The 26,376-nt window shown below is 40.1% G+C and overlaps 1 protein-coding gene across 4 annotated transcripts in view; it reads left to right on the plus strand.

The window, feature by feature from the left end:
* The first annotated feature begins 1,056 nt into the window (after nucleotides 1-1,056).
* Nucleotides 1,057-26,376, plus strand: part of fam49a (family with sequence similarity 49 member A) — a 32,979-nt gene continuing 7,659 nt past the window's right edge. For 2 of the 4 annotated variants that reach the window (XM_086018912.1, XM_086018913.1), the window contains exons 1-2: nucleotides 13,246-13,367; nucleotides 22,575-22,625. The gene's annotated coding sequence lies outside the window, so the exon portion shown is untranslated. Of the gene's footprint in view, nucleotides 1,092-13,245; nucleotides 13,368-17,142; nucleotides 17,188-22,574; nucleotides 22,626-26,376 lie in introns of those variants that run through there. The other 2 variants (XM_086018915.1, XM_086018914.1) reach the window with 2 other exon arrangements.

Raw genomic sequence — 26,376 nt, forward strand, 5'->3', positions numbered from 1 at the left:
TTTCCGGAGGGATGAGAGGATGGATGGTTGAAAGAATGAATGAATGTAAGAAATATTATTAAAAGCTTCCCAGCATAACTATTAAGCAATTATTGATACATCAGTATGTACAGTGGCTATAAAAAGTCTACACACCGCTGTTCAAATATCAGGCAAATAACAAAACGGTCACATACTGTCATGTTTTTTTTTTTTTTTTACAGTGCAAAGGAGTGTCTTGCATAAAAGTAGCAATTTAAGGATGGCACAAAACTGCTCAACAGCAAATAATGCAAGAATTTATTTTGTGCATTTTTTTTATTGTACAAAAAACAACTCACTCAAAATTTTAATATTGTTCAGGTTTTTCCTGCACATAATTCCAAAAAAAAAAAAATTGGCATACTCATGTTGTAGTATTGGTCAGTATAAGTATAAGTATTGGTTGTAAGCGCAACCAAGCCATATCTGCCATCTAGTGGTGAATGGTGAGATTACAACTTAAAACTACAGTCGATGCATATTTGCAGTTTGGCGCACGCAAATTCGCATAGTGTTTGATATGGTTTATTCTTTTTTCCACTGGATATTTCTCTGCATTGAACCCCCGTTTTTGAGCAATGTGTATAATGAATGTTTCTCAGTGTTTTTTGAGAATTCATTGGGTTTGAAATAAATTGTCCTTTTTTGGGCTGGGGAGGAGGTTAGAAATCAAGGGGACACTCAGTGTGGTCGCGGGCCACATGCATGGTCACTGCTGCATTAGATTACCGTATGTGAGTGTATCGAACATTGCGGCCGATGAGAGCATAACAGTCCTATAGAGGATAACAGACTCTGCCTCTGGGTAGTCATAATTCTCTTTGATTAGGCTGTAAGAGCAGCAGTGAGTCAGACTGTGACTCATTTTAAGACCGTCCCAACGACTGTATGACTAAATGTCATAAAATACAATGTGCCTTCTCTCTGGTGTGTTTTCCAGGGCGGTGACACGAGCGCTGAAGCTCTACTAATGTCCTTCTTGCTGATCCCATCAGGTGACGCTGCGCCAGTCCCGATCACGGCAGAGAACAGTCAGAAAGCGAAACACGACAACTCGACAGCTCTTCGCGGTACGTTTGTGTTTGTCCCGTTATTTGTCTCTTTATGCCTAAAACAAATGAAACGTTGTTTATTTTCAATTAGGGATGATTCAGCCTTGTGTAAAATCTTATCATGCAACGGTGTTTCAGAACACACAAAGCTATTACGCAGAATCACACATATTTGTGTCAGAACAAAACAGTCTCTATCCACTATGTCAAATGGCTCATTAAATAACAACCACTTCTTGCGTCGACACGAATACGCAACCACTCGTGGGGAGCCCAATAGGACCCAACGGGCTTTCAACTACACTCAAGAGTCTCATATCAGCATATGATGCCTTTGGCCTTCTAGATTTATTTGCACTAAGATGGAATCACACCAAGTGTGTTATGACTGTGAGCTTCTCACAATTACTTTTGTGTGTGCGTGTGTGTTCTTTTACTTCCTTTTGCATCCCATACAAATGCAAATGACATGAATATATCGTATAATATTGCATATGTATATATATATATATATATATATATATATATATATATATATATACACACACAGTGATGTCACTCGCAGACGACACATTCTGAATTGTATATAGTTTTAATCGTTTCGTAATGACAGTTACGCTTTGTAATGAGGTTACATTAGATGTGGTGGCATTGGGAAGTTCTCTAGTTTCAAACCAAACCTGTTGTCAGGGAGCAGATTAAAGCCAGCAAGGTCACTTTGGGCACATGGTTTGTTTGATTGTCGGCCAACTGGGATGGTTTGATTATGCCTGAGCCTTATTAGGCTTTATTATTCATAAGCAGACCTTTTCATGAGGAGGCTCCAGCGGCACTGATTCTAAAACATGCCAAAATAAAAGGCTGCTTCCCCTCAAGTCTTTCTTTACATCTCAGTTGGAGCCTTTCAGATCCCACAAGAGAGAGCAGGTTTGTGTCCCTATAGAGCGGCATACAATGACTCATCCGATGTCCTCACTTGGTAGCTCAGAGTGCAGTTTATGCATGTGCCCAGACACAGGTAGGGAGATAAAGAAAGCTTTCTTTTCCTTTCACTTGCTCTCTTTTGTGCCTCATTCTAATGGACGCTCATTGTGTTGTTGTGCATGTAAGGCAAATACACACAAATGCCTACAAACACCAACGCGTGCAATGAGGCAAATTTGCACGGATGCTCCAATGACACATACAGCACGGCAGAGGGGGAAAAGACAAATCGGGTTTTGAATAATTGAGCCAGCTGATAAAAATAGGCGACAGAGACTTAATTAAATTTTCAAAGCCATATCTAAAAGAGTCCGTGGTTGAAGGTTGAGAGCTGCTACGTGCAGTTTTCAGACCCGCAGGAGGGATATCATTCACATTAAAATGATGTTTATGTTCTCCTCAAGTGTTTCACTGGTACAAGCTGACCATTCTGAAGCGGCACAGCGGAGAAATGTTCAAATTCATTCAGTTGTAAAACAATTTTCACTCAGCGGCTATTTGTGCACGCATTCATGCATTTTGTCCACATTTAAAATGGCATTTTGGGCTTTTTATCATGAGATAAAGACTACACAAAATGTCTTGCATTTAGCGGTCACTGTGAGGTTTTACCTCCTGGCACTTCACTTTTCAACTTATACTGCTTTATAGTGTCCCTTTTCTGTCGCCTCTCAGTCATAAAAGGCAACTGACGGTTTGTAAATCCAACCCTGTTGTCCTTCGACCGAGTGCAAGCACCATTTTTTTTAAAATGTATTAACATTACTCTACATGGTGGCCACAGTGAACTAATGTTGAAAATTGTGAGTACATTTTGTTGGCCAGTGTACCACTTCACAGGTTGTGTTTAAACTCAATATATTGTATTTGTGAGCTGACGTCAGGCTGTTCACTCTGCTTGAGGTGCGGCGCTTCTGACCTCACTGTGTAACTATGGTTTAATGTGGCTTACTGTGCTGTCAGTGCAGCAAGAAAGCACAAATCTCCGAGAAAGACCGGAGGAGTGTGCGTGCGTGTGTGTCGGAGAGGAAAAGGAGCAAGCGAGGGGGATAGCCCTGCAGATCTTGTCTAGAGGGGAAATTGCATTGCGAAAGATTTATTGCTTCAAGTGTAATTGGGCTCAAGCAGCGCCAGGAATGGAAATCCACTGAGGTCTCCTTACCAGTGCGGTGGAAAGCAGGTTGCTGATGTAGCCGTTAATGTATAACATTAACAGCAAACATTCAGAATAAAAAAAAACAATGTAAATATGTAAATATACGCGGGCGGGTGGTCGACTGGTTAGCACGTCCGCCTCACGGTTCAGAGGTCGTGGGTTCGATTGGCTGGCAACCTAGTCAGGGTGTCCCCCGCCTGCTGCCCGAAGACAGCTGGGATAGGCTCCAGCACGCCCCGCGACCCTTGTGAGGAGAAGCGGTATCGATAATGGATGGATGTAAATATACGCAGGAACCGTGTGCATATACACATGTATATACACACCAACATACATCTACATATAAAGTACAGAGGAAAAAAATACTTGAAGTGACAGTGCTTGCAGTGCTGCAGTGAAATTACTGTCCAGATGAAGCAAACCCGGCTATCATCTTCCACCTTAATGCCGTAATAGCCGGGAGCCTGCTAATAAAGACCTAAGGTGTCTTTCGGGATGCTTAGCAGCCCCGTTTGAGTTGACTTACAGCTCATGATTCCTCTAAAGTGGATTACGGACTGTAATATTAAACTCTGACGACATGTTTTAAATAGCTGCAGTGCATGCAAATAACAATAACGTGTGACAATGACTACAATAAGCCATGTCATGGATTCTATTGTATTGAGAACTAGATTGCATAACAGTGTAGCTTTATAGCAAAAGACACAAGGGAACGTTCATATTCATTACACATAACCATGTTATAATAACCACTTGCACAATCTAAAGCTGTATTCAGCCGTTGGAGATAATAATGCTCAATTTCAGACACTTCATCTTTTTACAGTAATCCTCATAATAGGTTTAGACATTCATTATAAATGAAATCGAATAAAGAAATAACAGATCCTCGCACCAACCCTTGTTGGGGAATTTCGCCGAACATATAGGACTGTCTTAAATATGGGGCGGCCATTTTGTTACTTCTGTTGACTGAAAATGACATCACAAGTGCTCAGGCTCACGATTGATCTGTTTTCTGAAGCTGAGCCGTGATTGGTCATGTTATCTGAGCCCTGAGCAGTTGTGATGTCATTTTCAGTCAACAGAAGTGACAAAATGGCCGCCCCCGTGAAATGGCTAAAACGGGTGGATTTTGCTGCTTAACTCATATTCCACAAACCCAATATTAATCAGAATGCCCTGTTTCAACTAGTGGGCCTGCTGGGAACATATTCTTGAAAAAAATGTGTTTGTGTTGATTTCCACTTTATGTATTCCGAGTGTAGGGAGTTATCAAGCTCTGACCTCGTGGAGCTGACTCGAGTTTCATATTTTATAGCGAGTCATCAAACTTTCACCCACATGCAATTCTTTGCAATTTACTTTAGTCCATCTGTCTAGTATGCTTCAAACTTGGCAGGAAATGACCATAAAATGCCTGCTTAAAACTAAAATCAGACTTCGTTCATTTGACCAGATATCAGTTCTTGATAGTTTTTGTAAGTCCACTCTGCAACTGTCCACTTTCCCGTTTATAGGGGCGAATGTTAAATTAAAAAAAAAAGCCTCTAAATGGAGCAAGCACATATATTGAATCTGATGACACTGTTCTTTGTGCGCCATACAATATTCCTACTACATTCCAAAACGGCTTTCCTGGCGCAGTGGAGAGGAGGTTGCTCATATGTAGGCGTGCAAGCGTGTTTGCGAGCCCCACCCGCCACTGCAGTGCGATTCCCCTCTCTCCCTGACACGCAGCAGCAGATCCACACTGCAGAACAGAGAGGGCCTGGCTCTGCATACCAATCAGTGAGCGAGGGCGACACTCCATGACTGAGCAAGAGGGGATGCATGCAGTGGAGAATCAAAGAAGGGAAGATGGGGAGAAGGGGGGAAAAAAAAAAAAACATCTCCACTTCTCTTCCCGGCCCAGTTGAGCAGGCTTGAGCGCCGCAGTTCATGAAAAGGGATTTTCCCTGGCAGGCTTTCCCTGAGTTGGGGGTGCAGGACTAAGAGGGAGGGGGAGGAGGGTGACGACTGTGAGCGCGCACACGTCTGGTAGTCAGGTGGTGGCTGCTTTGTCTTGATAACGGAAGTGGCTGCTTCTAAAAATGGAAGAGCCATTGATTGAAGTCTTGCGACGAGCTCAGGGACCAGCAACGCTCGATGGGAGCCGAGCTGGAATAACAATTTGCTTAATTCATTTTTCTCAGCTATTTGCGGACAGAAAACTGGGGAGCAGAATGTTTACCTCAAAGGATGTCCATCCATAAATCAGTTCCAAAAGAGGCATGAATACATTTCACAGTATACCGTGCATATTGTATAACATACCGACTAGCCTTAAAACGTGCACATCAACAATTCCCGATAATAATTTTGTCACCGATGGAGGTTTTTGTGGTGGAATTATGGAAGTGGAGGACCCAAGCGTAGGGGAGGCAAGGCAGGAGTACAGGACATGCCCTTCCTGACGCTAGTGATTTTTTTTTTTTGAAGTTGCATTTTCAAACTGCAACAAATGACAATGCTGGATCCCAGATGCCTCCAAATACAAATGTGAAGAAGGTTGTGCTTTCAATACCAGAAAAAGAAGTAATGCAGTCGCTCACTGTGTACGTTGAAAATGTGACTTGTAGCCTACAGTCTGACAAGGTTTTATGTGCAGACGTAGATGAGTGCTAACATTTGATAGCCAGCAATTTTTCAAGCTTGGAAAGCCAAGCAGAGTAATCAATCAGTCATGGGTAAACTGTCTGGATGGCAACAGATATTTATCTTCATCAGCTATAAGGCCCAAACAGGTGGATACACCTCTGTCATACTTAGACAGAAGCCCGTTTCCACAATTTCTGCCCATTTTTTTTGACAGACAAGATGAGAGCATATTTTGATTGCTGCTATCATATTTCAGCCTGCTACATAGCAGAAAATATTCATAAAAGCTCCATGTGTATAATATCCAATATTCTATTATATTTAAAATATATGATAATGATAAAAAAAATTGTTTAATGAAGTGATTTCTACGATTGAAATCCACCAAAATCGTGCCACGAATTAGACCAGGTTTTGGGGAGTCTAAAATCTACTATAGGTCACCAAATTGCCAGATGTACCGAGCCTATCGAGACATAGCATGCACGGTCTACCAAATTTACAAGCACGCTAAATTAAGATAACGACGCGCCCGCTTTTACACCGTCTACGAATATGTGGCCCATTGGGTTAACATGCAGGAGCAGACGTTGACAGGAGAGTGCACAGTCATTGTGTCAGATGGCTTAATTTAGCATTTCTGGACTACTTCGTGTCACTTGCTTGTTGTAGAGCACCCGCTTGAATGATTTAATAGCATTGCACAACCTGCCTTGAAGTTTTCAGCATTCTTGAAAGTAGCATAAGGGGACAAGCCCAACCAATGATGGAGTAATTCACTGATTAACAAAATCCCTCCTTTTATTATACATTATTAATCAAGTTCAATGCATTTTTGTCGCGACTATATTTTTTCCACAGGGTGAATTTGTGCAATTTGTTTATTTTGCAAAGCAAGAAGACGTTCTTGAGTTAATCATAATTAGCCCAATGTCATGTCGTATTTAACCTAATAACAGGTAATTTCAAACACATTTCAGTAATATAACATGTTAATGATGATGACTTTTGTCCATTGTTAATAACATGTAGTTTTAGCATGCAGTCTACAGAACCCAATGCTAATTCCAGCAGAACCATAATTTGCATAATGAGATTAGGTTTGGGTAACTAAAACAAACCACGCCTAAAACATCAAATTATTTCTAGTACCATTAATTTGTGAGTAATTTGGGATTCCTTTCGAGATTTGTGGTGAAGTGAATTCTTTCTTATTCTTTTTTTGTGTACATGCGCTTAAAATATTTAAATTATGGCAAAAGATGGTATTAGAAACCTAATAAAACACAATCATTTTTGGCTCAGCAGCATGTACTGTACAACCACAAAAGGTCTTCGGTAAATACTTAAGCGTCCTCATTAGAGCCCTTTAAAGCAGCATTTATAGTTAGAAAGAAGCATCGTAGGTCAAAATCATTGAAACTCTTTTTTTTTTTTTCCCATCACAAGCAATTCACAGCTGCCTCTTCGCTCAAGACCTTGATTTACACTCATGTTCTACCTCATTTTTATTCATGCCTTGCAGCACCTCGGCATGGCCATTTTTCTGCTTTTAACCTTGAGAGCAAGCGGAGACATTTCCATGTGGAGTCATTTTTTTCCTGTGGAAAATACACAGAAGATCAGCCACTGATGCTGCCCTTGGTTTTGTAGATTTTCATTTGATGCACCTGGGGCGTTTTGCTTGAGGCCGTTGTCAAATAAAAATGCCGTTATTGGACCTGTTGAATGTAATATATTGTTCATAGTATTATAAAAAAAAAAAAAAAAAAACGATGGCGAACAACAAACACAATTAGCTGGAATCAAGAATGAATCACATGGGATAGTCGAGAAAAGAAAACAGATGTTTTCCGAAATTTTGGGACAGATGAAACCAATATCAAAATGATGGGAAGAGAAAAGTTTCAAGAACAGCTCAGGATCCAAAGCATTCCACATCCTGTGTCAAATATGATGGAGGCAGTGTTGTAACAATGGGATGTGTGTCTGCTAATGGAACCGGCTGTTGTTTATTGATGTTGACACATGTAACAAGATGAATTGTGATGGGCTATATTACTCTCTGCTCACATTCCACCTAAAGCGAGAAAAACTGATAGCACAGCACCTCACAGTGCAAATGAATAATGACCCTGGACATAGCGTGAAAGCAAATCGAGACTTTCTGAAAACTAAAGAATATTCTCCAACGGCCAAGTTAGTTGCCTGATTTCAAGCCAGTCCTCCAAATAATTACTTGAGTATACGTCGGTATTCATTTAAAAAATATTCAAGTACTGAGTACGTGGTGAGTAGTAGGAATTTATTCATATTTTTTCAAACCTTAGGGTAAAAGTGGGTCTGAAAATGTGTAGCACTCAATGAGTTAAGAGGTCCTGCTAGACTGTAGTTTATTAAGTTTAAGGTTTAGTCCTCATAATTTTGTATATGGCCAGATTCAGGACGCTAGAAGCCACGTAACATTTGCGTCAAAATGCCGACAAATCTACAACTGCGTTTGCGTGGTTGTCGCATTACAAATTTCTGAGCTCTCTTTGATGATCGGTTTGTGTATACTTGGTGTTATTCTGAATGACACATATAAACAACACACACAGTGAAGACTTATTATTTTATCCATAAAGGTAATTGCTGTCCCCGTTTACATATGGCGAAGCAGAAATGAATTGTCGGCTGGTATGTTTTTCTTCTGTTTTTGAATGTTATGCAAGAAGACTTCATTCTCGGCTGTAATTGGAGACGCTTGATCCACCAGGCCCAGCATTACATAATTCAAGTGCAGAGTGAAATATTTCATGTATATTTCAAGGCTGATGGATTATTCAGTCGATGCAGTTGGCTGTGACTTTCTCCCTTTCTATCACTTTGTCTTTTTTAGAGTTAATGAAGAGCGCATCTCAGTGAGTGGGCAGCATCTCTCCCTGGCATCCCGGGAATGTTACTCTCAGACCATTATTGGTCTTGAAAGATTGTTATGCGAAAGCGAACTGTTGTCAGGGCTCCTGTCACAAGTTTGACATTTTCCTCCCACAAATGGCTAATCAGCATGCGAGCATGCTCGGATGAAAAGGAAAATGGGGGCGGTCACCGCTACAAAGCAGCAGCGTTGGTATTTGACAGCTATATGGTACTTAGCAAATATATTAGACCACCTCATTGCTTAACAGCCTTGGTAATTACCAAAATCCTTTTTTTCTGTAATGCCTCATCATTTTAAAGCTAAAATATGCTAATTGTTACCTATGAATTTCCAAATGTACATTTTTTTGAGAAAAAACTGTGTACATGTTTTTTCCTCATTAGCACTCTATGACATTCCTTATTTCAATATTGTTTATGACAGGTGGCCTAATTACATTCTTTTCTACAGCCTAGTTTCTGCTCGATCATGTTGAGGGAGCGACTCCCTCCCAGGGCGCCAACACCACCAAATTAAATAAGGAGCCACGAGCGACTGAATGAGACAGTAGAACCCGACTTGTTCTACTGTCTCATTCAGTCGCTCGTGGCTCCTTATTTAATGAAGAAAGAGAAGAAAAACAGGAGCTGTGCAATTGCTCACACCTTTCAATTTGGAAGAGCTTCATGAATTAAATATTGCAGTTAAAGAAGGGGGAGTCAACACCCAAAAAATCTTTGGAATAATGCTCTATGCTATTAAACTGATTTAAGTCTCTTACTTGTGAGGATAAGCGGTATAGATAATGGATGGATGGACATCAAGATAATGTTGTCAAATTTTTTTGACTCACTATCAGGAATCATCTTTTTTTTCTACATAAGTTCCACTGTTATCATTCAGAATTGCAACACTTCCATCTATAGCAATGACTCCATGAATAAATATTTAATAAGAGTTTGTTTGACCCGAATATGATTTGCTATAACTTCATCGACTCGTTAAATCTTTTATCATTGTCTTTCCACATGGACGGATGGATCTCTATTCTTTTATCTAACGTGACGCAGTGCAGTTCACAAATGCAAAATGATTCGCTAAGGTTGCATGACATTAGCATAAGAGCATGTCATTCATGCAATGCAGTTGTGGCAAAAGCTTTGTATCATCTACAGCCCATTTATGTTGTTTTATCATTTTAAAGCCATTTGGCAGATGCTATTCTTTCAAATCCTGCACAAAATAGAATATGGATGTTCCTATGTTAATCTTTCATGATACTCATTTTTTGAAAATGAATGTCCTGACTTTTGTGATTCAATGACTCAACTTGAATATTCCTCTTCTAATGATCTGATGTATAATTTGTCCTCCCTTAGCCTTGATCCTCATTTTGTATTTTCCTTGTTCTAACAATGCCATAACATACAATCAAAGATTGACATTGCATATATCGTAGGTGTTAAATACACGTTACTTACGGCATATTTTGCAGCTGATGTGCCATAGCATTATATACAGTACACACGGACAATCCCCTGTTAACAGATATAACAATAGGCAGACATAATGCTCATGGCATCAAACCATATTTCTAAGCAGCAGTTAAGAGAAAAGGGTTGAGTGAACTGCAAAGTCAAACGCGACAGAAAGAGGCAGACAGAGGGGTGGAGAGGAAGGATGGAGCAGAGGTTATGACCAAGATAATTCGATGAAACTGTCCACCAAGATCCAACAACTGCTCCAAAGTCTGCAGAGCCTGTTAGATCTGAGAAAGGCTGTTTACTGTCAAGGCGTGTGTGTGTGGGGGGAGGGGGGCGGGGGGGGCGGGGGGGTTGTATGCGAGAGGGGGGGAGAGAGGGAGAGAGAGAGAGATATGTGAGCACGTGTTTGCATTTAATGCAGACCTATTTCAAATAGATTTTTATTTCAACACCCAGAATCGCTACAATTTCAGATAATCGGCCATGTTGTTACTTTATTAACACTTTTCTTGAACATTCGAGCAGCCTTAGTACCCAATATAATGTTGATATGTGTTTCTTTGCCCTGATTTTGGAGGGCAACCAGTCCACGGTTTACCCCACCTCTCGCCAAAAGTCACCTTGGATGGACTGAAACTCATCCGCTCTGAAGCTTAAAAATAAGATTTTGCTGCATCATAAGCAGATGGCTCGACAAACATGATAAGCCATAGGACCTAGTATTGCTGACTATTATTAACGGATCTTGATTCTGTTGCCACATATCCACAGAGATCTGAAGATTTATTATGCTTGCCGCATTAGAATAATAGCGCGAGTCTATAAGAAAAAAATAAAATTGCGTTAATCCATTTTACTTTATCGAACATTGACATTTGCAGACAGATGAAATAACAGTAAAATATCAAAATATATTAGAAGTTATGTTCAACATTAATGGACTTTGTCGCCATTCAGTCAAACCAAGTGAACCACGCAGTGAGAAAACACGGAGGTGTGCTACTGCCACCAAAAGGCTCAAATGTATTAATTCAACATTTTAAAGGGAAGTTGACTTTGTGCCAGCCAGACACAAGACTGGACGCCATTCTAATAATGACGATTGTGATGATGATGATCATCATCATCATGTTCATCATCATCATCATCATCATCATCATCATCATCATCATCAGGGTGATTATTAATTATTACAGGGGGTCCTCAGTTCACGACAAAATTCTGTTCCTATGGTGGTGAAATAACCCGAATTTGAACGCTAATATATATATATATGTATATATATATATATTTTTTTTTTAAACAATAACAACAACAAAAATAAACAAACAAATAAAAGGGCTTTTCCACCACTTTTGGCAACAATAAAAAAAACACACCACTAGATGTCAGTATTGGATAAAAATAATACCGGTGCTACTTTTTTCACCCACTATTATGGCTTAGGAATGTCTGTTATTATCATGATGAAACAAAATATCAGTTAAATGATAATAACACAATATAAATATCATTAATGCAGTCTAATTTTTGGGTTGTACGTGTAATTGTAGAGCATGCCATCAACACTGGTAATGGCATATATTTTACACAAATTTTAATAACCCACTCCAACCCAGGTTCACAGGGGCCCCCAGGATGATTGGGATCCCCCCCAAAAAAAGAAATGCTCAGAAGTTCTACTCACCGTCAGCGATTTTTCACAACACTGCTGACAATAATGCAGTCCCAAAACTTTTCGACACTCATTCCAACCTTGCACGTATCCTTTTACTCGTCACTTTTGAATCGTGAGTTTTTAAAGAGAAAGTCAACACCATAATTTTCTTTCCAATAATATGTTCTATGCAGCCCTACTAGTCGAAACATAGCAATGGTGGCTCATGGAGGCAAAGGTTCAAACATATACTGTACATGTGACACATGGACAGGTCACCAAACACATTTACCAGCAATATTCACTGTGAGGGTGGTTATTATGTTAATTAGCCCCTCTGATTTATCAGAAGAGAAGTGCAGAACGGCTTGCTTTCAGACACATTTTGTGAAAAGATTTATGTTGCTGTTTACTTTCACACGTGATGAGTGGGCAGGCAAGCCGCAGACTATTTGTAAACAAGCCATTAAAAAGTATTTTTCCCCATCATGTCTCCTTTCAATCAGGAGCAAAAACAAACAGTGTCCCCATCTTTTTGCATTGCATCCCTGAGGGCAAAAATATGCACACAATGTTCAAACATGTTCACAATTGTTCCATTTGTGGAGTGGGCGGGGGGTTGAGTGGGTCATCAACACAAGATATACAGCAGTGTGTAAATTCAATTTCTTCATGAGGGATTATAATCATTTAGATATTGCATGTTTAATAATTAGGTTCACATGTGAGCTGGAGCCTCTCCCAGTTTGACTATGGGCACCACCCTGCACTGGATGGCAGCCAGTCACAGTGCACAAACAGTATTTACAAACAACTACTCACACATTTGTGTACTAATATAATGATACAAATTTAATGAAATGATTATTATAATAATAAGAACAACAGAATGCAGTTCCCGCAGAAATTGTACATGCTGTGGAACTGTTGAAATGTAGAATGTCAGAAATGTCTCAATTTGGGAATGATGTCCTGAAAACTTTTGGGAATATGAAAAATAATTCTCCAGATGTTTTAAATTAGTAGAATATTTTGAAGCTAGAATGGTTTTAAATAATGTGGAGGGAACAGATAAATGTGTAAAATATCTCTCATTATGAAATGTGTGGAAGCTTGGGAATGTGGGATATATATAAAGTATATACTTATATACTTTGTATATACATAGCTACGAATGTATGTAAGTGTGCTTGTTTGTGTGTGTGTGAATGCTCCACTTGTACCGAGGCAAGTGAGTGGGATTTAATTGGCTAATTTTGCACTGTCCCTAATATGGACCAATCACAAGTCGAATGGGCGGGATTTATGTGTCGGACCGTTTTGGGGGGGGGGGTTCTGAAGGCAGTGGGCGGGGTTTCTGCTGTGACTCAATGCTGGACAGACGGAGTTACCAAGGTCGCCGAAAAGGGCTACTCACACACTTTTTCATTTATTACCTGCTATAACTACTCCACAAAGACACAAACCGGTGAGTTTGATCCCCCTTTTTGAGCTACTTTTACTCCCGTTTAGATAGCTGAGCTTTAACCCGCTGGTTACTTGCCAAATGGTGTGTATGCCCGTCAAGCCCCTCACTGTCAAATGAGCTCACATGGGAAGAGATGCCGGGGAGGCTAACCCGCTAGCTTCAATTAGCCTGCCCAAGATCTGCAATGATCCAAACGTTCTGCTGTAGTCGCTGCACGGATCATAAAAGCTTTTTCCCAATGCTTCTTGTGCCCTTTGGCCACCTGCGTTTGATTATCTTTCTTTACGCTTTTTCTTTACAAGACTTTGTTAACTGGATATCCTGGAAACAAACTTTGTTTATTTATTTTTTTAGCTTTTACGCCCCTAAATTGTGCTGTAATTCGTTTAATCCCTAATGCTCCGAATAGCTTCGAGCAATTTAGCAGCATTTGATTGGGAACCACCGCTCCTGTTGAGGGCGTCCCAAGAGGATACCATCTTAACTTGTTGCTCTGCAGTGGAGGGGCTCAAAGTAGTCAAAAGCCAGTGGAAAGCCTCCAGTGTGCTTGTTGGTGGAGATATATGACTGCAACAGCTGTCTCTCCTGACGTGGGCTGCTCCCAAATCTGACCCTTGGGATATTGGTAAAAAAAAAGCACACTTTTACTACATTCATGCTCCCTTATTTTCAATATGACTCAGATCTTATTAAAGGGGACATTGTGCATTTTTCACAATTTTAATCCAATTCCAAGGTAGCTTAATAACATAACATCAAAATAGCCCATGAATAAAAGCAATGCTTGTAAACTCTGCACGCCCTGGTTGTTGTATTACTGAAATCAGCCTGCTTTGTGCAAGTGTAACAGCCCTCATCTCACCTCGCAGGGCCAATGGTGAGTAGATATTTCTTTACCATGATGACTAAGAGGAAGCTATAAATCTACAAGCCAGCATGGATTCTATTTCCTCCTTGGAGGCAGCACAAGCCGCTGCATTACACTTGTCAATTTGAATTTTCTCCCCATGTACTCTGGCTGCTCTGGCTTCCCTCCACATTTTCGAAACATGCATGTTAGATTCATTGAGACTAAATTGTCTATAGGCATGAGTGTGAAGCGTTTGTCTAAATGTGCCCTGAAATTGACTGGCAACCAATCCAATCCTATATTTTATGGTGTGCGTACGTCATCCAGAAGGCGTGGCCTATAAGCTTAAAAGTAGGTTTATTATCATCTATGGAATATTTATAATATTAGTATATTATATTTTCATATTTTTATTGCTAATAAAACTCTTGATTCAGGTCTCTTGATTCAACCTGCAAAAAAATGCTCCTCAAAATTAGAGCTGCTCCTCAAGTGAATGAATTGATTATCACAACTGCTCCTCATAATTCGATGTTTGCAATGTGCTGAAATGCGCCCCCAAATGAAATGTGGGCTCTTTGTGTACATTCTAGAAGGAAACGCTGTGCTCTATAAATCATCCTTTTCATGATTCTTCTTTTACGAGAATGGCACCCCTTTTGTTGGTGAGAGAGCATACAGCAACAGCTGCAATTCACAACTAATGTGTGTGCGCAAGTTTATTTTCCTTCACCAATTTCTATTCTCCAACTGCAGCATTTACGGAATGCTGCTCGAATGCGACTGGACAATGGCTGCTGTGGATGAGCCTCTTATTTCTTGCATAGGTCGAGGGGTCTTGTTTGGTGTTATAAGATTTCCTACCAAGCCAAAACAAAGGGCAGAAGTCTTGTATAAATTCTCACAACAACAACCAGCATTTGAGCATTTCAATAAATGCCAGATTCTTGGACGTCTCTGAAAAATAATCGGCCACTTGCACACATTTTGAGACCACCAACACAAGAGCAATGGCATTTAATTTTAGCACTAGGATGGATAAATGATCAACTTGTTTCACAAGAAAATCATGTTTTGGGGTACAGCGAGGTTAAGATAATGTTGTTGGTAGCTCAGGTGTAGTTGATTTTAATAGGAAGAAACTAGTTGCTATGATGCAAAGTTGCAATTTAGAAGAAGAGTGTCTGGGCAATTGAATGTGCCCGTGTGTTCTGCAACGTTTTGTTGTTGTTCATGTTTTGTTTACAGTTCATTATGAGTCCTAGTCGAGTTTTCTCACAGCTCAAAGTGAGATTGTGACAAAAAACAGGATATGGCATCTTCACACATTCTCAAAGAAGTGACAAATTTGTCATGTTGCGGCATCAAAGATTGCCAGAGGAAGGCAAAAGATGGAGATTTCATTTTTGTACAGTAGGTAAAACGCGAGCTTTGTATTTAGAAACTGTCATGCACTCTAAAAACAGTGGGTTTAAAAATAACACCATTTTGGGTCAAAAATGGACCGTTCCACAAATTGGGTCTATTTGACCCACCCTCGTGAGTTGTTTTGTACAAACCAGCCCAATTTTGGAGGTTGTTTTGTCCAAAACAACATTTTTTTTTAATAACCCAGAAAGTTAGGTCAAATAGACCCAAGTAGTGGATCAGTCCATTTTCGACCAAAAATTGTGTTAATTTTAACCCAATTGTTTTTAGAGTGTGGCGAGACATTTTATTTATCAAATTTGCAGTAATAGTATTATGCCAGACTGAATGATTTATTTTAAATGTTCTTATGCTACTTAATAGTGGAATTTCACCAATGTCGAGCTGACAGTGTGTCACCGTATATTACCATCTCACTGCTCATGCTAGCGAGGATGGTAAGCACTCTCTCAGTTTCTTAGTTATTTTACTAATGATCTCGCAATTTAAATGATTACAGGGGATGCGTTATGGAAAACATTTTAATTCTTTACAGAAAAATAGTCAGGTCTCTGGTGGCTCCTAATCATCAATTGTGAAATTGCACGACCAAATATACAACGAATAACCAACCATGGCTCAGCTTCCGAAAACAAGTGAGCCGTGATTGGTCGTTCCCTGAGCAGTTGTGATGTCATTTTTGTGATGTCGACAGAAGTGACAAAATGGCCGCCCCCTGAGATGTCTAAAAACGTGTGGATTTCTCATATTCCTCAAATGCAATATTAATCAGAATGGCGTGTTAAGACTAGTGAAGGCGCATAGAACATATTATTGCAAAGACCTTTTGGGAGTTGTGGTGGAATTCTTTATCATTTGTGTATTTAGACCAAAGGATATCTTTTATCAGAGACCTTTTACACCTGGTAATATGTTTTAAATCCTTTCAATCCATGTGCTTTAAGTCAAATATAGGTCACATTTGTCGCATTGTGTGTCTATCGTCCTTCTTGAATTGACGTTTTTACCGCACACCAGAACTAATCAGTAGCGGTGCGGACATTTTGATTTTTTTGTCACCATCTGAAAACAGCTGTGAATCATAAATGCCAGTAACTCTCAGCAGGAACCGTGTTCAGTCTCACAATTTGGCAAACAGGATTATTAAACCCGAGCTATGGGTGAAGCTTATCTCTTAAAAGCTTAGCATTGCAACTCTTAAAACAACACAATCCTTGACTGTTCATTAGTTCTAATGTTATTGTTGTTCTAGGCTGCCATTCTCCCATGTTTATTATTTTGCATTGTTGGCAGTCCTCTGTCACCTCCTGTTTCCATTCCCCGCCGAGAAAATTACTTGTGCACTGTATAGTAAGCCATCCATGTGTCGCAGTGTGACCATGACAATCGAACTGACTGCAGCAAGTTCCTCTTTTACCCCAAACTGTCTGTCTGCTTGTCTTTAGCACTCTGTGTGCAACTGTGCTGCCTCATGACCCTGCGCACTTCCTGTTCATGTTTCACTTTTACGCACCTTCTTGTCAAGCGAAACAACAGTTCTCTGTGAGTGTTTTCAGCCTTTTTTATGCTCTCGTTGCCCACTCGCGTGCAGGTGAAGTGCATGCAGCGTGCTGGATTTATGTATGTTTTTAAAAATCGTTCTAACTGACTAAAATATGAAATAGTGATATTTGGTGAAGGACCGTTTGGCGAGCTACATTTTGTTAGCACATCAGTATGTACAGCGTTTGGAACAGGTGTTTTCAGCTGCAGGAATTTTCTCAACCAGAATTAGTAGGCTGTATTTAGTTATTGTTGTCTTAGTTTAAGACGTTTCCATCTGATAATGTGCTCTTCTATTGATTTAAAGAGGAAGTCAACCCCAAAAGATTCTTAATGTTTTGTGTGCCTCCACTAGTCTAAACATGGCATTCTGATTAATATTGCATTTGTGGAATATGAGTTAGGCAGCAACATCCACGTGTTTTCATCCATCTCACGGGGCGGCCATTTTGTGACTTGCTTTCGACTGAAAATGACATCACAGTTCCTCAGGGCTCAGGTAATGACCAATCACGCCTCACCTGTTTTCTGAAGCTGAGCCGTGATTGGTTGTTACCTGAGTCCTGCGCAACTGTGATGTCATTTTTAGTTGCCAGCAAGTGACAAAATGGCCGCCCTCTCAGATGGCTAAAAACGGGTGGATTTTACCCCATATTTCACAAACACAAGGGTATGATACTTGCTTTTTCTTTCACTTTTGGACATCTGACTGTTAGTTTAACAATTATACAGCCAGGTTCTAAGTTTGTTTAGTAGCTGATCCTAACCTTTCCACTGAACTTAGAGGATGCCACATTTAACCACAAGCTTCTGTTGTACAGACTCAGCCAGCTTGATTGTTTCCGTTTTGCTTCTTTACAAGAATATTGTGACAAATACTGAAAATTTTACCAAATGACTCGAGTCATATAACTAAAGCAAATTCATTCATGCCAGCTGACAGGAAGGACTACGGCTTCAAGTTTCATGAATGTTACGGGAGGAATCTCTCTCCAAAAATATTGCTTCTGCAAATTAACACACTCTTTCGCCCTCCCTATGTTTGAAAAAATTTGAAAAAAATATATAAATAAGTTCCCGGGATTGAATGGCTGGACTGTGAAAAGACAAGTAAATTCGTCAATGGCAGTGAATGAGTTAAAGGGCAAGCTACATTGGATGATTGACAGTATGCATCCTTTCCATTGGTTTGAACAGACTTTTCCTATATGGCAGACCAAAGCACTCTGCGGTCTTTTAAGTTCAGACACCATCTCAGTCCATTTTAAAGTGATTAGCACTCATCTCTCACATCCTAACCACCATTTACCAGGAGCCATAAACAAGTTTGTTTTGACAGGCAACACCCTTGAGTCTGCTCTGGCATTGCCTGTTTTTATTCAAAAGTCCCCAAAGGTCCTTTGTGTGTGTGAACAACAATAATAATGGTATCTGTGCCTAAATAATACTTCGCTGCTTGCTCTCGTAAAAAAAACCCATTCCTGAACTAAGGAAATACTGCCTTCGGAGGTTTATGAGTTAAATAAATTTTCCAGGGAAACTTGTTTTGAATTCCAATGTGAACGCTAAGACACCGTTCATTTCTTACTACCCATCACCTAGAGTTGGTCACTTGAGCTTGGTTACTTCACTGACCACCACGCATCCGAGTATCTTTAATAGTTGCTTCACGTTCTCATACACACGCTAGCATACATCGGCTTCTCACACACGCTCCAGTCACACATAGACATGGTATCCTTTGTATCTGCAGTCCTGTTGACATGCACTGCTTGGTAGAACAGAAGTGGCATTGAGCAGAGGAGTCGGAGGAATTTTTACGCTGCAATGGTTGCTAGTGGTCAAACAGCCACTCTGCCTCCTCCTCTTCAAATACCAAACACCCTCCTTTACTTTCCCTCTTGCCTCTTGCCCTGGGTTGTTTTCCTCTCCCTATTGTTCTTTGCAACGCGTCTCGCCAGGGTCCCCACACTGACTTTCTCCTCGTGACATTGTGTGTCTACAGTGTTCACAAAAGCCTTGCTGAAATGTTTATAATATGCAGTGCAAAGCAGAATACAGTGTATGAACACAAGGCATGGGTGGAAAAAAACGATTTGTCAACTGAGTGTTTTATAAAATCTTTATTTTGGTCGTTACATTTATTTGTATGGACTGCTGTTTATATTAAGAAGGCTCACTTATGTAGCGTGCTATATTTCTATTTAAATTGAGAAGCTTGCCTTCACATTTTCCTCCACAAGAAGTAGTACACTGTTGGAATTGTCAGTGTGTTTTATAGGGGTTTGAAACGAACAAACGTTTTTTGATTTAAAAGATAGGATTGAATCGAAACGAACGGAATTGTTCCACTTTGAAATATATAGAGATGCGTATCCAATCGTGCTTTGTTGGAGAGATAATTCTTTGAAGGAAACGGCACATTTGCAGTACTGACACGTTCCTTCGGATATATGTAAAATGACCAAAAAAAAAGTTAACTGAGCCGTATATCGAATCGTCTCTCCCTTTGAGTCGAATTGAATCGTTCATATGGGACGGGCCCTTGTAAACACATGATATTTTCTGCCATCTACACTAATGGTGAATAGATTCCTGTTATTATTATTTTACAAGAATCATTCTATTCCATCATTAGTTTTTCCCACAGCCAATCAAGACATTTTGCAAATGCCCGTCGTAATTGAGTGCTTAGAGTCTGTTTCTTCTTCAGTCGTCCTTGTTCAACTCCTCACCGTAGGCCAGATCTGAGAGAGGGAAAGTAGTGAGTTTATAATGAGTCAATTTAAGATGAGGCATCAAGCCTGATTGTGTTGTCACCGACTCAAGCGCGGGGTTATACAATGGCTGGCGTGTGCTCTGCAGAGACCAAACTTTGTATTCAGTAAAAAGCTTTGCTGGGTTTATTTGTGGTTGTAGAGGGACCTCCTTAATGAATGTTGAATCCTGTCCTGGTGTGTGAAACGGATTGTAAGAGGAAATGACAACGTGTCAGTGATACAGCAGAGAGAAGTAAAGCTGCCATAGTGATGTTGCAAGGCAGGTTTCCCTCTCTCACTACAGCACACCCTGCACCCACCCAACCCGTGCCCATATTAGGGCAAAATGTAAGCAACCTCCTGGCAAGTGGTGCTCAACCCCCAACACACTACGCTGTCACATTTGCTCCAGTGAAGGGAACCCAAGAGAGACTCTGCTCCCCTAACCCAATTTGAAGGCCCATTTCCCTTGCCAGAAAAAAAAAAAAAGCATCGAGCTAATGTTTTGTTTGTTTTTTGTTTTTTTTAATGAGATTAACTTGAGCAGCGCTTGACCAAATGCTGCGTAAGGTTTTTCATAAATAGCTGTTCTTTAAACTTGTTCATTTCACGCATCAGTTTTTGGGGCAGTTTTGTGCTCCAGCGGTAATTTTGGCGGGTCAACCAACACCTTGTCATGCAACAATAATGACACATTTGAACATTAATTCTTCATGAAGTTCCTTGCTTGTTTTCTCGAAGCCATTTAAAAGCCCCTGAGCTGTAACCAATCCGGCAGCCAATCCTAAACTGTTGTCATGCAGAAACTGCAGACATGACTCGTTACAGTTGTCACATACAGGCACGTCTTCATGCATCCTCATTTACTCATGGGAGCGCAACAGCCTTCCAGCCTATTGAACTTTAACTCAACTGACCCTTTTGTGAGCCCTTGCGTTTGAAGAGTACAACCCATAATGAGACACATGGGTCCCCTTCTACCCAAACATCAGCCCACACATTGCCGGCGCTAATGTTTGGTTCTCTTGCTGCAGAAGGAGGGGGCGGGGTTGTCTCGCATAGAGTCGGACTGGCATTGACTGGATTATTTGTGCACAAAAGATCCCCTTTGCGTGACCTGGAGCTGACCTGAAGTTCCTTTGCTGGATTTGATGCTCAATCATGTAAATAATTGATTACCATGTTCAAAGCTGAACATCCGCAAACAGAACAGCTGTCACGCTATGCCACTTCTGTTCCCAAATCCTGCGGAGGAATTGAGCCAATTAGCTCATTTGACTTTAATATAGGATGATATATATTTGAATAGAGATTTTCTTTTTTCCCGAATTAGCCTGATGTAAAGGTCATGTACTTAAATCATCATTTGTTTTCTTGTGAATTTATGTTATGGAGGATTTTTAGAGGCGTTTATTCCCTGTTTTTTTAGAATGTTCCTCCAAAATGGCAGCCCCTTGTTTTTGTATTCCCCTACATTTGCCAAAGTGTGAAAGTTATACCAACGAAGAGCAAATCACTACGCTGTGGTCTGCTGTTGTCTACCAGAATGCAAAGATATGATAATGACTTTGCGGCCTGCATCACAGAGAACAGGAAATAGGCAGAGGCTATTAAGTCACATATGCAAGTCTGAAGTTACCGTTGAAATGAAATTCAAGCAAGTCACCACATTTCAAGCAGGTCAAGTCATTACGTAGTTTAAGCAAGTCATACGGTTTTGCTGAGTGACAATGTACTGTATATTGGACTGGTAAAAAATGTACATTTACATCTTAATTAAACAACTTAAAAGTATTCATTTATGTTCACTTATATTATTTAGAAGAATGCATTTTTTTAAACTAACCTCCGCATGAGTGTTTTCAGCTACTAATGAATCTGACTTACTGAGGTGATAAATATTAAAATATGGCCCAACTGTATGTGGGAGCAAACATGTAATCAGCAAATTTAAAAACGACATTGGCGCCAATCTCTTTCTCAAATCACTTTGTGTGTGTATGGTTGCATGAAAGGAATTATCTTGTGCACTTGATAGGTTGTCATTTTATGAAGTTGAGGCAGACAGAAGTACATGAGTTTACGGGGCCCTGCCACATCAAATATGGCGGACACGCTGACATCCACAAAAACCTCTCAAAGTGAAGATTTAGTCCATGCCATACCCCTCAACATGTTTTTGTGGTAATCAGTAGACTTTGCACCGATCTGACTATTTGTCGATATTTTCGTTTTTTTTGTTAATTTTGTGATTATCCTTTTCTCACTCCTGAGGGGTTGTACTATATCCCGGTGACCATTAGCAGCCCGGCCATTGATATTTGATACTCCGGTGGACATGAAGCAGACAGGCTTTAATCAGCTCTATTTTAGATACAATGGAGTCAATTTCAGTTTTGAATAATTCAGTGATGTGTGTGTGTATGTGTTGTGCTCTGTCTGAATGCCGGTATGAGTCAGGAGAAAAAGGGGAAGTGTGTTGATGTGGAAAGTTGATAGCGTACCCGCACTCCCAGTTGGCTGTGGGCGGCACATCCACATGCGTGTTAAACGCCCTGCGTGATTTGTTTTCCTTTCCAGTCTCATTTACCCTCAGACCACATTGATTGTTTTTCTCTCTTGTTTCAGAGGACAACACGAATGATATTGATAGCAACCTGAGGTCCTGCACCAGAGAAGGTAAAACGCACACGAGTAATACAGCTCAATTACAGTCCAGTCGACACAAGAATTCAATATTCATTGTGGATGAATTTAGAAAACAGCCAAATAGTTTCTCCCTCTTTGTTTTTAGTCCTAATAACGTACACTTTGTCCGGTTGACTTTGGATGAGTGTTCAAAAGTCTACACGCTGTTCAGTGCAGAAAGCCTCATCTGTAAATGCCCACTCGTAAACATCCTCAGCCGCCCGGGCCCCGTGACTGTGACTGAAAGTGACCGTCCTGTCAGTTTCCGTTTCGAGCTGCATGCTGAAGTTCAGTTGCGGTTGCAGCACTTGTTCTGTCTGCATTCAAAGTAGGTGTCGCCACAGGGTATCTACCGGAACAGGCTCATTGATTCTGTGCTGAGAAGCGTGATCAGGAATGATCAAATTAGAGTATGTGAATAATGTGATTTTAACAATGGAGCTATTATGCAGTTAAGACCTGATTTGTATAACGCTGGGCAAATTTGGAGTTGAATTTCATGTTTTTCTGTTGAGTGGGTTATTTATGTCGGGAAATGACATAACAGAATGGCAAAGGACTTGAGTTATGATTGAGATATGAATGAATTTGTCTTATCATTTTTGATTCCTGATTTGAAGGAAACCCTTTTATAGGATGCCGGTAACTTGGAGAAAAATCTTCTATATGTTTCTAACATTAGATATGCCTTCATTAATAAAGGGTATAAATGATTGTGGACACAGTCTTGGGGGGGGGGGGGAGAAAGCCAGTGAATATCGAGTGTAATTTGTTCCGTCAATATGCTTTTATCTCAAAACACTCACATCCCAAATCATCTCTACCCTTAGAAATGAATGGAAATGCACTTAGTCCGTCACAGCCCCACCAAAAATCACCAAAATGTGTTTGGTTTTTTTTTTTCACAAAAACAATTTGAGTCAACAATATTGTGCTTTATTTATATAGTGTCTGGATATGTTTGTTAACCTAAAAGACATTTTTGTAAATGAAGTCAGATATTATTTAATGTTGTACAGATTAATTTAGTGGTTGATTATTTTTTTAAAAATGATAATAAAATCTCTGATTAAATCGCAATCGCAGTACGGGGGGTGGGGTAAAATGCAATTACATTCGTAAGTAATAGTATTTGCTCTCCATTAAACCCGCAAACACGGGAAAAAACGACTGTAGCTAATATACTGTCCGTCCTTTTTCTTTGCCAACTGATTATGTCCTCCCACTGCGTGCAAACCAAAGTGAATTGTGAGTAGTTGTGAGGTTTGCTGCCCCCATGTAGCGATGAACTGATGTGCACTCGTATCTCAAATTTGAGCTTGTATCTTAAAAGAAATGTATGTAGAGAAAATGCATCGAAAAAAGTCAAGGCACCACTGTGTATTCACAGCAATTTTTCAAAGGCGTTTTTATTTAACCTCAGCCTGAATTAACATTTATGACGTGTAATTTTACTGTGACGCTTTTGCCTTTTATGTAGTGTGAATCAAACACATTTGTTGATGATCAACTCACAGTAAATGCGTAAGAGCTATAATCATCCGTACAACTAATCACTCTGACCTTTAAGCACATATTCTTTTGATAAAGCTCGACAGCACAAAAGGCAATTATTGCTCTTGCTCTCTCCCAATAGGTTGCATGTGTTTTCATTGTTTAAAGTGGGTTTTTAAAGGAGGAGTCAACGCCCAAAAATTGTTTACAACATTGTTTTATGTAGCCCCACTAGTCTAAACACGGCATTCTGATTAATATTACGTTTATGGGATATGAATTAAGCAGTAAAATCAACCCGATTTTGTCCATCTCAGAGGGCGGCCATATTTCTACATGCTGTCAACGTCAGCAACTGTGATGTCATCTTCAGTCGACAGAAAGTGACAAAATGGCCGCCCCTGAGATGGATAAAAATCGATGGATTTTGCTGCTTAACTCATATTCCAAAAAACAATATTTATCAGAATGCATTGTTTAGACTAGTGGAAGCACATACACTGAAAAAAAAAAGGATTTACTTAATTCAAACATGTACATCGGTTGCACATGATTAATGGTAAGCCGATATGATTTTCCTGTGTTTTCCTCAGGAATAAACAGGTGATATGTGTTAGTTTAATGTGTTTAGTTTATATATACCTACCTACCTACCTAAAGTTGCGAAACTTCTGCTTTCATCAGGTGCCACATGTTTAACTTACCGTTTAACTTTCTTAAAAATCATGACATGACGCAGCCACATTAAACCATTATTAAACCACTGAAATTCCTCCGTTAATGCACAAATATACAGTGACATTCTTTTTGTTCCCAAGGGGCTGTTCAGTTCAATTCTGATGTTCAGGAAGTGACATAATGGCATTCCAACAGAGTGGAAAGACTTGCACTCCTTTTCAGATCTTTGGAAAGGTGTTAAAAATTACACGGGCCAACATAACATATATAATATAGATACTATGATATATGTATTTTGGGGGGGCGGGATTGTATTTTTAAATGCATATAATTATGTGGGGTTTTTTTGACAGCCGGCTGAGCCAGAAACGGGGAAAGACCGGTTTGTACCTGAGGGTAGTTAAAATAGTGCCTGACTCATAATGAAGGGAAGTGAAGCTGCGGAGGAGCGCACTGTAGCTGCAGGCCATAGACCGCATTTGGAAAAGTGCCACCTTTTAAGAAGCTCAGTTGAATCAGCACTGCCCCCTTCTGGTGTAACCACCTATTTAGTCAGCTGTTTAAATGCATGTCTTAAATTTGCATCGCAATCAAATCCAGCGCTCGCCAGGAATCCAAGCCGAATCTGTCGAAGCAGTCTTTTTTAATTATTCTTTGTCCGCGTGAATGTATGAAGAGCTCAGCTTGAGGAATGAATAGCAGGATTGACTTCAGCCGTGGCTTGCTGGAGGCTGCACAGAAAATTGCAGTGTGATCATCATGTGCGCACTGTAAGCACAGTGTGTCTTTTGTTGTGACTTCACACTATCATTTGATTCTGGCAAGTTGCATCTTTGCGGCGGTGAAGAAAGACTCAGTCTCCTCTCTCGAAGCTGCTAAATGTGCAGTTTCATCTCACTTTCATCGACTGCGTCTCCATTTTCAGTCTATTCGAGTTACTCGATTGACATTTTGATGATGACTCAACCCACTCTTCGCGAATGCCCTGTGTGGTATGCTATTAAAACTCAATGACGCTGTTCCCACTTTTATCCATGTGACGTGCTATATGACGTGAGCTGTTTTCCTGTAAATGTGGCCTCATGTAGTGCTGGGGATAGTCCCATGAAATTGCTACCTACTTAACTGGACTTTTGCGTCCAATGAAATATTTATAGAGAAACTGCCATTTAGGCTTGTTTGTCTCCTTTGCTTGGCTTTGTTTAAAAAGGCACTAATCCAGAGAGACTTGTTCCAGATCCGTGCAGTTTAGTCTAGAAGCACCACACAGTAGAACTGTTAGAAGAGTTCACTGGTACTTTTTAAAATATTTTTGTTTGGTGGTTTGAGGTTCACCGTGTGGATTTTCTCATGTCAAATAGGTGCCTCGGCTCCACAAAGAATGGAAAACAATGATCTAATCATTACTCTAGACGACGGTAATGAAAATATTATTGCGCAGAAATTTTTGAGGTTGACTTCCCCCCTTTAATTCAGTCTTATATGATGTGTATAGACTGAGGTGTTGCGTAATGGAGGAGTGATTATTAAAGCAGCACTGGGCAAGAATTCGACCATAATAAAAAAAAAA

This window comes from Filicampus tigris, chromosome 20, assembly GCF_054856515.1.
Source record: "Filicampus tigris isolate MCC_2025a chromosome 20, RoL_Ftig_1.0, whole genome shotgun sequence".
Classification (NCBI taxonomy): Eukaryota; Metazoa; Chordata; class Actinopteri; order Syngnathiformes; family Syngnathidae; genus Filicampus; species Filicampus tigris.